Source organism: Phyllobates terribilis, unplaced genomic scaffold (assembly GCF_046119375.1).
Source record: "Phyllobates terribilis strain yellow unplaced genomic scaffold, ASM4611937v1 Scaffold_1__5_contigs__length_1240528914, whole genome shotgun sequence".
Lineage (NCBI taxonomy): Eukaryota > Metazoa > Chordata > Amphibia > Anura > Dendrobatidae > Phyllobates > Phyllobates terribilis.
Window position 1 is genome coordinate 281,576,677 of NW_027362761.1, and position 14,416 is coordinate 281,591,092.

The 14,416-nt window shown below is 44.7% G+C and overlaps 1 protein-coding gene across 1 annotated transcript in view; it reads right to left on the minus strand.

The window, feature by feature from the left end:
• Positions 1-13,716: 13,716 nt before the first annotated feature.
• Positions 13,717-14,416, minus strand: part of TPST2 (tyrosylprotein sulfotransferase 2) — a 54,941-nt gene continuing 54,241 nt past the window's right edge. Inside the window, exon 7 of the mRNA XM_073673108.1 lies at positions 13,717-14,324. The gene's annotated coding sequence lies outside the window, so the exon portion shown is untranslated. The remainder of the gene's footprint in view (positions 14,325-14,416) is intronic.

Sequence of the window (14,416 nt, forward strand, 5' to 3'; positions counted from 1 at the left end):
AGGGGGGGCCCTAGTTACAAAGTGGACTTTCACGAAGATCACTTACCAACCAGACGGAAGAGAGGGTACCGGTTCAGGAGGCAGAGCCATCTTTGTAGATGGAGTCCTCCTGGAAGATGCTGATGTGGAGTCTTTGCTGCGCTGCAATGATCTGCCGGAGCGCCCGCTTCCACTGTTACGATCCTGGTGTCCCGTCTCTTCCGGTTTCTTCTTGCGTTGGGTTGGTGGCGGTGGTGGCGACTGAGGATGCACCTCTTGCTCCTCAAGTAGCTCCTGGTCACCCATATTTATTTTATTTTTTCCTCCTTTCTCCTTCCAGACAGTGTGCCAGAGCTTCAGAGAAGCTTTTTCCTTGCGCCCCCAGCTGTCTTTTAAGGTACTGGGAGTCCCTCCCATAGTGCCTGCGGTAATCTGGCGCCCCCCTCCTCCCACGCACCTGCGGGGGGATGCTCGCGCCTGCGCAGACTGGTTTCCCAGTCATGCATTGCGGCGACACGTCATCAGGAGGCACCCGGCGCGCTCGCGCGTGTGCGGCAAACCCGGAAGTCCATTAGAATGCTGCTGGACAGCGCCGCGATTCCACCTGCCGCAATCAGGGGGGTCCAGGGCAGCACCTCAGCGGGCCCCGACAGGCCTTGTCCTCTTCGTCTGGACTCCCCCCGCACACCCTAAAGGCCACTGACCCCAGTGGTGGCGCATCAGGGCACTGCACCAGCCGAGGCAGGGAACCCCCGCTGCCTGGATCGGACTGGCCGGGCCTGGCATCCCACGATGATCATCTTCTGGCACCCCGCAGGTATGCCTCCTTTCGGAACTGTAGGATCCCATCAAGGACTGGAAACCAACTGATGCGGGAGAGAGGTACCGCTCTTTTATCTGTAGGTTTCCAGTCCTTGAAGGGCGGATCCCCTCTCTCCATGGTGCTGTCATGGGGGAAGGAGAAAGTACTAATTGTTCTTGTGTCGGTTTCTAAATGTTGAAAACTATCTCAATTATTTGATATTTTATGATCTTTTCTGTCCAGTATGGGTGTTCATCTTGTGTAGTATTGCAATTGCCTGCTCTCTGGTTAATTGATGTGTTCCACAGATAGGGAATCTTTTTTTCTGCCAGGGACCATATGGATATTTATACCATCATTCGTGGACCGTAAAAAATATAAATTTGAATTTTATTTTATGTTATGTTTGGTCAGTTAACTCGCCCCTAATGTGATGGCTGGAGCTGCTTCTCTTTGGGGAGACGTGATATTAGGTGGTAGTGATGAAGTTACTACTCGTAACTGCTTTTCCAGGTATCCATTGGTCTGGAGTCAACTCTTTTTGATGAATTTTGAAAACTCGTAGCAGTAAGTTCTGAACACAGGAGACGCATATATGCATTACTGGAGGGTGTGCTGGGGCATACAGACATCACAGAACGAGCTGTCAGTGGGACTGGAGGACACTGACTCCAAGGTACGTCAGCGTTCCATACTGAACGCTGCGTGCGCATGATCACAATCTCAGGAGCAAGTAAAGGGCCCAAGGCCGGCAAAACGTGGAGGTTCCCCACCCCGAACACGTTAAATTGGCCAAATCTTAACAAATACTTCCTATACATTTAGATCTGGTTTAGGGTAAGCATGTGTGCAATATCATCGGTGTATGCAGTTAACCCTGCTGTACTGTTAGGGTTTATTTGACCAGAAAAAAAATTTGTCAAGCCACAGATTATTTATTCTGAGGATCTGCAAATCATGGTTAGGGAAGTTTGTTTATGGATAAGTGTTATTATGAGTGTTTTTTTTTTTTTTTAACTCTTTCTGTATGAAATAATTGTTACATACAGTGGTGGCCAAAAGTATTGGCACCCCTGCAATTCTGTCAGATAATACTCAGTTTCTTCCTGAAAATGATTGCAATCACAAATTCTTTGGTATTATTATCTTCATACATCTCCCGCCATATTTTCAGTCACAAACGATTTACAATATCATTGTGGATTATTTACTGCACCTACTATTGTTTTTCCATTTCTCCAGTTTCTGCATGTCATTGCGCTCGATACATTTGCAAGTTACTGCAGATGGATGGGCTTTGAGTACATGTCTGTTTGCGGAAGTTAGTAAGCTCTTATTGTTGCTAAACTGGTGTTTGTTGCGATTTTATTATTATTGTTTATTCATATAGTACTATTTTATTACACCGCGCTGATTTTACCCTGTGAAAGTTATTTTGAAAGTTGGATAAAAATGTGGAGATGTCCACTGACGGAATCTGAATTGTAAAAGCGTGCCAGTGCCTCAGATTCTGAAAAAGCTATCCAACTGGTGAAAATTTCCAAAGATGAGGACCACATAAGTGGCGGGGAAAGTGATTACGTGAATTCTGAAGTTGAATCTGTTGAGGCAAGATACGCAGACAACTAGTCCGATGCAAGCAATTCAGTCTAAAAATGAAAATGTAATTTGGAACTTGCAGCCTTCTGCCCAGGCAAGAAAATTGTCTGCTGACATCAGATAATTCTCCAATAACTAGCCGCTATTAGAGAAGTTTGGGATAAATGGATAGAGCTTCTTCCAAAATTATAAAATACTGGTCAAAATGTCACTATGGATGAACAACTTGTGGCTTTCCAAGGTAAATGCCCGTTCAAACAATATATACCGAGTAAGCCAGCAAAGTACGGCATTGAGATACAGTGGGTACGAAAAGTATTCAGACCCCTTTAAATTTTTCAATCTTTGTTTCATTGCAGCCATTTGGTAAATTCTAAAAAGTTCATTTTTTTTCTCATTAAAGTACACTCTGCACCCCATCGTGACTGAGAAAAATCAGAAATGTAGAAATTTTTGCAAATTAAAAAAGAAAAACTGAAATTTCACATGGTCATTAGGGTTGAGCGGGTATGTTCTGTCCGAGTACACTCGGGCCGAGCTCAGAGTATTTACAGCTGCTCGGTGATATGGTTGAATCGCTCCGTGTGCATGATTTGCGACTGTTTGACAGTTTTATTATATGTGAGGAATGTCTATTTCTTACACATTCCTCACATGTAATAAAGCTGTGAAACAGTCGCAAATCATGCACACGGGAGCGATTAAACCATATCATCGAGCAGCTGTAAATACTCGGAGCTCAGCCCGAGCGTACTCGGCGAAAGGGTTAATAGAACATACTCGCTCAACACTAATGGTCATAAGTATTCAGACCCTTTGCTCAGACACTCATATTTAAGTCACTGGCTGTCCATTTCCTTCTGATCCTCCTTGAGATTGTTCTACTCCTTCATTGGAGTCCAGCTGTGTTTAATTAAATTGATAGGACTTGATTTGGAAAGGCACACACCTGTCTATATAAGACCTCACAGGTCACAGTGCATGTCAGACCAAATGAGAATCATGAGCTCAAAGGAACTGCCCCAGGAGCTCAGAGACAGAATTGTGGAAAGGCACAGATCTGGCCAAGGTTACAAAATAATTTCTGCATTGCTCAAGGTTCTTAAGAGCACAGTGGCCTCCATAATCCTTAAATGGAAGAAGTTTGGGACCACCAGAAGTCTTCCTAGACTTGGCCGTCCAGCCAAACTGAGCAATCGTGGGAGAAGAGCCTTTGTGAGAGAGGTAAAGAACCCCAAGATCACTGTGGCTGAGCTCCAGAGATGCAGTAGGGAGATGGGAGAAAGTTCCACAAAGTCAGCTATGACTGCATCCCTCCACCAGTCAGGCCTTTATGGCAGAGTGGCCCGACGGAAGCCTCTCCTCAGTGCAAGATATCTGAAAAACGGAATTAGTCTTACCGGTAATGATGTTTCCAGGAGTCCACTTGACAGCACCATAGGAGGAGTAATCCCATATCCTTTGTAGGGACAGGAAGCACAAGAGGTTAAAAGCCCTCCCACCCCCAACCTCCTCAGTGATTTTCCAAGAACCACATTGGCTGGGTACAACAAACTTTTATTTTAGACTGCTTAGACATATGTTAGAGTCACATACAGTAGCAATATAGGGAGGGAAATAAGGGTGCTGTCATGTGGACTCCTGGAAACATCATTACCGGTAAGACTAATTCTGGTTTTCCAGTACGTCCCCATGACAGCACCATAGGAGTATACCCAAGTACTCATAGCTTAGGGTTGGATAATTGCCTGAAGTACCTTCCTACCAAACGCAGATCTCTGCTGTGAGAGAACATCTAGCTTGTAGTATTTGCAGAAAGTAGTATGTCCTGACCATGTGGCTGCCGTACATATCTGTTCAATGGTAGCCCCTGCTAGAGTTGCCCATGAGGTGGAAATTGCTCTGGTGGAATGGGCTTTGATAATTTCATGGGGAGGCGGTCCTTCTGAAAGATATGCTAGATTAATCATGGATGTGACCCATCTAGCAAAGGATGGTTTTGAAGCCTTTATTTTTCCCCCCAAACTGTATAAAAAGATTAGCCTAATCTCCAGTTCCGAGAGGCTTCCAAATAGGCCAACACTGCTTTGCGGACATCGAGATGGTGGAACTCTTCCTCCCTCTGATTCCTAGGGTTTTCACAGAATGATGGAAGAACCACTTCTTGGTTTAAGGTCATCGTTGACACCACCTTCGGGGAGAAACTTGGATCCAGCTTCAGAATGATGCAATCATCCCGAATCTGCATACAAGGCTCAACAACAGATAGAGCCTGGATTTCACCCAACCATTTAGCCGTGGTGATTGCCGCCAAAAAAACTGGTTTTCAGAGTCAAGTTCTTTATTCCCAATTCATTAACTGGGCCAAAGGCAGGTTTGCAAAGGACTCTAAGGATAAGATTCAGATCCCACGGAGGGGAAGAAATTCTCTGGGTAGGCCTAAGTCTCTGGATTGCCTGACAAACCTGATTATCCAGGGATGCGAGGACAATGATGTGTCGAAGAAAGCACCTAGTGCCGCAATCTGCACCTTCAAGGTACTTGGTCTAAGACCTGCGTCAAATCCCGCCTGCAAGAAATCAAGGATCCCAGGGATGTCTGGCTGAGAGGTGGCTACCGTCCTGTGGAACTGACAAAAAGTCCTCCAGACTTTTTTATATATGGCCTGGGTTACAGGTTTTCTACTAGCCTGCATAGTCTGGATCACTCTGGTGGATAAGCCCTTGTTCTTCAGGATCTCCCCTTCAGAAGCCAGGCTGAGAGCTGGAGCTGTTGAAGATTCCGATGCAACAGTGGACCTTGCGTCAGAAGATCTTCCTGAAATGGTAAAACGATTGGGTCTTCCAATGCTAGATGACGTAGAAGGGAGAACCAACTCCTCCTTGACCAGAACGGGACAATTGTTATGACTGTCGCCCGATCTTTCTGAATTTTCTGCAGCATTCTCGGAATTAGAGGGGCAGGTGGGAAGGCATATGTTAGGCCTTCTCCCCAATATTGTGAGAGAGCATCCACTGCCAGAGGATGATCTCCTGGGTCAAGAGAGAAGAAAGATGTGGTCTTTGCATTTGTTCTGGATGCAAAAAGGTCTAGGTGCGGCTGACCCCATCTGCGAGTTAGTTGCTGGAACACCTCTTCGTTCAGTTCCCATTCTGAAGCCTTCATCTGACGCCTGCTGAGGTAATGTGCCTCCTGATTGTCGGATCCCCGAAGGTGAACTGCTGAAATGGAGCTCACTATCTTCTTTATCTTTTAGGCCAGGGACTGGAGAAGTGGGTGTCTTGGTTCCACCCTGATGTCTGATGAAAGAGACTGCCGTGCTGTTGTCCGACAGGATTTTTACATGTCTGTCTCTTAAGACCGCCCGGCTTCTCTGTAGGGCTTCCCAGATCGCCTGTAGTTCCCGAAAATTCGATGATCGGGTCCGAATCTCTGTGGTCCATGTTCCTTGGAGATAAGAATCTCCCACTTGAGCTCCCCATCCTGAGAGACTTGCGTCCGTGGTCACTAAAAGACAAGGTTTCAGAATCCACTGCACTCCCTTCTGTAGATTCTTCTGGTCGAGGATAAAGACATCTTCCTGTCTAGGTAATTCTGATATCCGTTTGTCATTTCCAGGATGCATTTCTGTAGAGGCCTGGAATGGAACTGGCTCCATCTGACGCAGGTAATGCATGACGTCATGAGTCTCAAAATACTCGCCTTTCGGATTGAAGGTTTCTTATCTCTTGCAAAAGAACAAATCCTTTGTGGAATTGAGAGCATTTTGTCTTCCGGGAGATAAGACATTCGCATTCGGGAGTCGAGATGGACTCCCAGGAAGATGTGTGAAGTACTGGGGATAAGATTGGATTTTTCTTTGTTCACAATCAAACCCAGGCTGGTAAATGTCTGTAGGACAAGTTCCACATGTTGCATCATACCTAGAGGAGATCCTGCCACCACCAGGAAGTCGTCCAAGTACGGAATGATGGTAATATCCCTGAGTCAGATATAGGCCACCACCTCTGCCATGATCTTCGTAAAGATTCTGGGAGCAGATGACAGGCCAAAGGGAAGACATTGGAACTGGTAGTGTAAAATCTGAATGCCTGATGGTAGTGCAAACCTCAGATATTGCTGACTTGAGGAATGTATTGGCAGGTGGTAGTATGCATCCCTGAGGTCCAGGGTGCATATTACCGCATCTGCGTCTATTAGAGGAATGGCTGATCTTACTGATGCCATGCAGAATTTTTTGTAGCGGACCCATCGGTTTAGGGGTTTCAGGTTGATAATTGTATGGAACTTGTATGGAGTCTCTTCTCCGCATCCTCCCATTCCTCCAGTATCATGTCCTTCACATGAGCATTAACAAGAAAAACCATGGATCTCTGGGTTCTAAGACCACCAAACATCTCATCCTGAATGTTACTGCTCTTCCCCGTTTCCTCTACCAGCATCGTGTTTCGGACGGCTCGTAGAAGAATATCCATACCATCTGAGTGGAACATATATTTTTTCCATTCCCCGCCCTGAGGTGGACTAATGGTCTCACTGTTGTCAGAGTCGCCAGATGGGTCGATTTCACCCTCAGAAGATGGTGCTATATCTTCTCTGGGTCCAGGGACATCCTGGACTCCTGAACCTGGGGGCTGCAGAGACATAATAGAAGCTTGAACTTCTTCTTTATACTACGCATCTCATTTAATAAAGCCTCGTGCTCCTCCTTTAGCATGGAGGCTCTACATTCAGCACATAGACGCTTAGTATACGAGTCGGGAAGTCTGATGTTACAATCCAGGCACCTCTTGGATTTTACTGTGGCCTTTTTCCCCGTATCCTTCATTTTCTCAGAAGGAGGTGGTAATTGCCCAGAGACATCCTATAAAAAATATGGAGGGCCTGGTAAGCGTAAGCTCCATTAGCCATATAAAAAGGGGTAATGGAACACTTACATGACTGTGGGGCAATCCAGGGAGGGTATCAGGGTGAGACATGTCTGCCATTTTACTGTCAAGGGTGCCCAAGCTGTAAGCCTGCCTTTGATGCTCCCCAGCCCCCCTTCTTATACCTTACCTGGTCGTCCAGTCATTTTCTCCTGCTCCCTGGCGTCTGGTCTAACTGCGGTTTGAATTTCCCGCGCAATCGCCACCGGAAGTAGTCATCTCCGGACTTCCGGTTTCTACGCCGGGCGGTCCTGAAGCCGGGAGAAGCCGGACCCGCCCAGAGCAGGACGCCAAGAGCCCCGGCGATGGGGAAGCAGCACCTGGAGGCTCCAGCACATCGGAGGGCTGAGGGACTCCCACCAGGGAGTGTCGGCCCAGGACCCGCTTGACGGCGGTAAGGAGAGAGCCGCGGCCACCCCCCGTTCCCCTGGGGTCCCTTGAGGTAAACTTTTCCCAGTACTCCTGCACCAGCACGCCTCCTGTACTCCCTGTCCTGTGTAGGGACAGGAAAAACACTGAGGAGGTTGGGGGTGGGCGGGCTTTTAACCTCTTGTGCTTCCTGTCCCTACACAGGATATAGGATTACTCCTCCTATGGTTCTGTCATGGGGACGTACTGGAAAGCCCACATAGAGTTTGACCAAAAACACATGAAGGACTTCCAGACTATGAGAAATAAGATTCTCTGGTCTGAGACGAAGATAGAACTTTTTGGTGATCATTCTAAGCGGTATTTGGGGAGAAAACCAGGCACTGCTCATCACCTACCCAATACAATCCCAACAGTGAAACATGGTGGTGGCAGCATCATGCTATAGGGGTGTTTTTCAGCTGCAGAGACAGGACGACTGGTTGCAATTGAAGGAAACATGAATGTGGCCAAGTACGGAGATATCCTGGATGAAAACCTCTTTCAGAGTGCTCTGGACCTCAGACTGGGCCAAAGGTTCACCTTCCAACAAGACAATGACCCTAAGCACATAGCTAAAATAACAAAGGAGTGGCTTCAGAACAACTCTGTGACCATTCTTGACTGGCCCAGCCAGAGCCCTGACCTAAACTCAATTGAGCATCTCTCGAGACACCTGAAAATGGCTGTCCACCAACGTCCACCATCCAACCTGACGGAACTGGAGAGGATCTGCGAGGAAGAATGGCAGAGGATCCCCAAATCCAGGTGTGAAAAAGTTGTTGCATCATTCCCAAGAAGAATCATGGCTGTACTAGCTCAAAAGGGTGCTTCTACTCAATACTGAGCAAAGGGTCTGAATACTTATGACCATGTGATATTTCAGTTTTTCTTTGTTAATAAATTTGCAAAAATTTCTACATTTCTGTTTTTTTCAGTCAAGATGGGGTGCAGAGTGTACTTTAATGAGAAAAAAAATGAACTTTTTAGAATTTACCAAATGGCTGCAATGAAACAAAGAGTGAGAAATTTAAAGGGGTCTGAATACTTTCCGTACCCACTGTATGGACACATTGAGACAGCAGCAGCCCATAAGACTGGAGAAAAACATGAAAAGAATCAGGGTATGCAAGTGGTTTCAGATTTGACATATGGACAAAGAGGACAAAATGTGACTTTTTTACATTGCACCAATTGGAGCAGCTGTTGCTACAAGGAAGACTTACAATGCTGGGCACAGTAAGAAAATGCAAGCCTGAACTCCGCAATGTATCCTTGGTAAAAGATGTTCATAGTTCAACGTTTTACTTTACTGGAGATAAGACAGTGGTTTCTTACATTCCCCAAAACCACAAGCCGGTCATTCTGATGAGCATGGTGCACCATCACAATGCGGTAAGTAGTCGAGATGACAAAGCCACAGATGACAGATTATAAATTCCACCGGAGGGGCAGTTGATACAATATATAAACTAATAGCTACATACACAAGCAGACGCAAAACCAAATCGGTGGCCAATGGTTTTATAACATTGTTGATGTATCTGCCTACAATACATTTGTTTTATCGTGTGAAATAATTCCCGATTGAAACGCCAATAAATCGCATAAACAAATACTCTTTCTGGAAGAATTAGGAAAGTCACTTTTCATGCCATCTATTTTAGGAAGAAAAGTAAAACCCCAAAGTGAAGGAGCAGCAGCCATAGTAAACCATATCCAGCAGCTAAACAAAGTGAGCCCACTGCCTCCACCAGCACCGGAAAAAGCCTAAAAAGGAAAAGATGCAGCATTTGTCCATCTTCGGTGATAAAACAAATACTACATGCTCTAGTTGTGGTAAATATTTATGTAAAGCAAATGTGAGTTATTTCTGTGCAGAATGTAAGAATGCCTGAATATAGCATTAAGTGAACCCGTACAACCCTTTACTTTATTTTCTTTAGAAAATTGAAGTTTTGATTTTTATTTTTCATTTGTTTTTGACCAAACATGTTCACATACAGTTAAATAATGCAACTGGTATTCAAATAATGTGCTTCCGTAGCTAAATGTAAAAATGAACAGACTTTAATAGGTCGGGTCATATTGACCCAAACAGTACAAGTGTATAGTCAATACGAACAGAACAGTAGGGTTAAACATGGCAGTTAGTCAGGAGACATGTGAGCTACGCAAGATATCCAAAGATGCTTCTTGTGCCACAATTTATTTTCCATATCTCTTTGTTTCATCCATGTTCTAGCTGCTGCTTTCCTTTCACAACTACCGCCCATTTACACATTCTGTGCACTCTCTCCACATCAGTCCCTCTCCTCCCATGTACAGATCTTGGGCTCTATTCACATTTGTCAAACACTCCAAATTATCCTCTACCACCATACAGCGCAAAAAACACAACCACTTGCTCATTCTCATTCTCCTCTTATTCGGTGGCAACATTTTCTCTTACCAGGGCCCTCCTTCCACTAGAAAATATAACTCTTCCTGCTGCACATACAAACCCTACTAATCTTATTAACATTCAGTGCATGCCTTCTCTTGTGGCTTAGAACTGTGCCCTCTGGAACTAAGGGTCAGTGAATGACAAACTCCCCTACTTCCACGACTTCTTACATTCTAATTCCCTTAACCTTCTAGCTCTCACTGAAACATGTATGCAGCAGTAGAACATCACTGCCACCTGCTGCCCTCTCACATAGTGGGCTACATTTTCAGACAAGGTGGAGGTGTTGGTCTGCTCCTTCCATCACAATGTGCTTTTCAGGTTACCACTCAAGTACCCTCATATATACTGTATGTTTCCCTTATTTGAGGTTCATACCATTAGACTCTCCCTGCGGGTTGGCTGTTGTGTATCGCCTTTCAGGCAAAACCACCTAGTTCCATGATCACTTTGCCACCTGGCTTCCATACTTCGTATCCTGTAACATTCCCACTCTCACCATGGGGGAACATCCCCACTGATAATCCACCTCTATAATCGGTTACTCCTCTTTTCTAACCTTTTTTGGCCCTGGCTGTCATTACCCACCTAACTACAATATTTAACCTCTCTTTCTTCTGGTACCTTTCCATCCGCATACAAACATGCCATCTTAAAGGGAATCTGTCACCCCCCCTGGGACCTATCAGACCTCTAATATAGGCATACAGTTGATTGAAATGTGAATCTATACTTACCTGTATGGCCCATATTAGAGGTCTACTTGCTTTGTAATAGCTTTTTATTAAATTAGTTTTGGCAAGCTTCCCATCCGGGGACGCGAAGAAATCCCCGCCTATTAGCTTCATTTTCATATCCCCCCCCCCCCCATCCCCTGAACGTCACAGGGCCCTGTGACGTGCAGTTACCGGCCAGATCCCGCGCCTGCCTAGTATGGAAGGCGCTCTTCTTCCTCCCGTCTGTGTAGCAGGAAACTTGTGCGCAATCGCCGGTTTGTCACTCTGCCTTCCCGGCACCTGCGCACAAGTTTCCTGCTCCACAAGGCTACACAGACTGCGGGAAGAAGAGCACCTTCCGTACAGGGATGGAATCCGGCCGGTAAATGCAGGGCACAGGGCCCGGTGATGTGCAGGTGAGTGGTGGGGGGGAGGAATATGGAAATTAAGCTAATAGGCAGGGATTTCTTAGAGTCCCCCGGACGGGAAGCTTGCTAAAACTAATTTAATAAAAAGCTATTACAAAGGCAGTAGACCTCTAATATGGGCCATACAGGTAAGTATAGTCACATTTCTATCACCTGTATGCTCATATTAGAGGTCTGATAGGTCCCAGGGGGGTGACAGATTCCCTTTAATGTATGCATATTAAAAAAAAAAACACCATTCTCCCTCGGTTCTCCTACCTCTCTGACCACTCCTTCACTGTATAAATTTGCCGACTCTTTCCTCTCCCCCTTACTGTCGGGCTTTCTGAAGGTACAGTCCAAGTCCCCCTCCTCTTCTCTCTATACACTGTCCCAATTGGACAAACCATCAGCAGATTTGGTTTCCAGTACCATCTATAGGGTGATTACACCCAATTATACATATCATCTCCTCACATCACCCCCACTTTAATACAAAATAGCAGGGATTGTCTGCCTACCGTCTGTAACACCATGTCCTCCCTCTGAGACTGTAGCTCTCCAAAACTGAACTTTTCGTGTTTCCTCCCTTTACTAACCTACCTATACCCGATATTGCAAGTTCCTTGGGTAGTTCAACCATAACTCCCAAGCAGCACTCGTCTTTGGATACAGGAAATAAAGTAAATCTGTGTGTCAAATATGACCCCTCTCACTCAATCATGTTACCTACATCTTAAACATCTCAAGAATCCTCTATCACCTTTGAAATGGCAAAAACACTGTTGCTTAATCATTCTTCTCTGGACAACTGCAACACTCTACTGATTGGTCTCCCTCTTACCAAACCTTCTCCTCTCCAACCCATCCTGAATGTGGGAGCTAGGGTCGTATTTCTGATCAGCTGCAACATTGATGTCTCCACCTTATGCCAGTCATTGCACTTGTTGCCCATCCGCTACAGAGTACAATATAAATTTCTCTAGCTCACCAACAAAACTCTCCATAGTTCTACACCACCATACATTTCCTCCCTCATCTCATACCTTACCTGTGCTCTCCATTCTGCAACTGATCCAAGACTAAGATCTTCCATAATCCTAACCTTCCATTTCCGTCTCCAAGAATTCTCTTGTGCTTCGTCAGTTTTCTGGAATGCACTACCCTCACACAATCTGAATAATACCTAGCCTCTACATTATTAAAGAGAATCTGTCAACCCCTGGGAGATATCAGCCCTCTACTATGGGCATGCAGGGTATAGAAAAGTAAATGTATACATACCTGTATGGCCCATAGGTCTGCTTGCAGAGAAAAGCATTTTAATCAATTCTGTTTTGTACAGGCTTGGCGTCTGGGGGACGCTAAGAAATCCCAGCCTGTTTATTATTCCCCTAAATCCCCGCCTATATGCTTAGTTACCATATTGCCCCCTCCCCTGCACGTCACAGGGCCCTGTGATCATCCACCACTGTTGTCTTCCGTGGGCGCCCAGGTCTTTTTGCATTGATGAGTTCACCAGTGCTTTCTTTCTTTCTCAGGATGTACCAAACTGTAGATTTTGCCACTCCTAATATTGTAGCAATTTCTCAGATGGGTTTTTTCTGTTTTTGCAGCTTAAGGATGGCTCGTTTCACCTGCATGGAGAGCTCCTTTGACCGCATGTTTACTTCACAGCAAAACCTTCCAAATGCAAGCACCACACCTCAAATCAACTCCAGGCCTTTTATCTGCTTAATTGAGAATGACATAACGAAGGGATTGCCCACATCTGTCCATGAAATAGCCTTGGAGTCAATTGTCCAATTACTTTTGGTCCCTTTAAAAACAGGGTGGCACATGTTAAGGAGCTGAAACTCCTAAACCCTTCATCCAATTTTAATGTGGATACCCTCAAATGAAAGCTGAAAGTCTGAACTTCAACTGCATCTGAATTGTTTTGTTTAAAATTCATTGTGGTAATGTCTAGAACCAAAATTAGAAAAATGTTGTCTCTGTCCAAATATATATGGACCTAACTGTATGTGTTACTTTGTAATGTCTTTATTGTCTGTACATGTCTCCGCTAAATTGTAAAGTGATATAGAATATGTTGGCGCTATAGAAATATTATTTAACACACAAAAATAACACTTTAAATACTAAATCTTAAGCTGTCCTCTTCTATCAAGCTGTTAACACTTTTAGGTGTCTTTTAGTTACAGCTTTTCATTGATTTACAGTGTTCAAAGAGGCCATTGTACTGGAGCACCAGAAAAAGAAAACACCGGGTGCTGCCACGGACGTGTGCCTAGACCACAGTGGTTAATGCTGCCACTACACACATCATAAAGGACAGAGAACAGAAATAGCAAAATTATATTACAACTCTCGCATTTTGTTGCCCTTTGTAAAATAAAAAAGTACAAACTAACATAAAACCGAGCAATAATTTGGCACTTCATTAAAACAGTTTAATATCATGAATTCTGGATTAAAACTTGTAATGCAATGGATCATATATTAAAATCTTAAATAGAGATTTGAAGAATACAATAACACTTTTAAAACCATCTCCACCACCATTATTTTCCACCGCTTGGAACAGAATGACGGACTATTAGAATGTACCAGTCGTTTGTGAAGAAAGAATAAAACTATTTATTGCAGCCACTCCTTCATTTCACCAGTGTGTAATGGGCCAAAAACATCTACTGTGAGAGGACGCCGCTCCCCATCACTCCAGGATACTGATAATATTCCTGTCTTTAGCCAGTTGGGTGTCCGGCACTTGATGTGGCTCACTATAAAATATTGGCTCCGTATTCAGTGACAGATAAAAGATCCGCAGATCATAGTACAGTCAGATGAGATAACAAGTCATGTTCTACCAACAAGTCTGAAGGGTTGTAGCGTACAAACAAGTGCAAATACATTCGCTCTAGACAGTCACAGTTTGGCAAGATTTGGCAAGCAATATGCTTGGATATCAGGATTCCTTCAATATCAGGATTTTCTATTTCCTTCTATTTGTCTTGACGATCAAAAGAAGTTCAGCTTCTGAAAATAAAAAGTAATATAGTAAATGAAGAGTGCGAACACTAGCAGCTGTACATCCAATTACATCCACGTTACTGTAATAGTTACCTCTA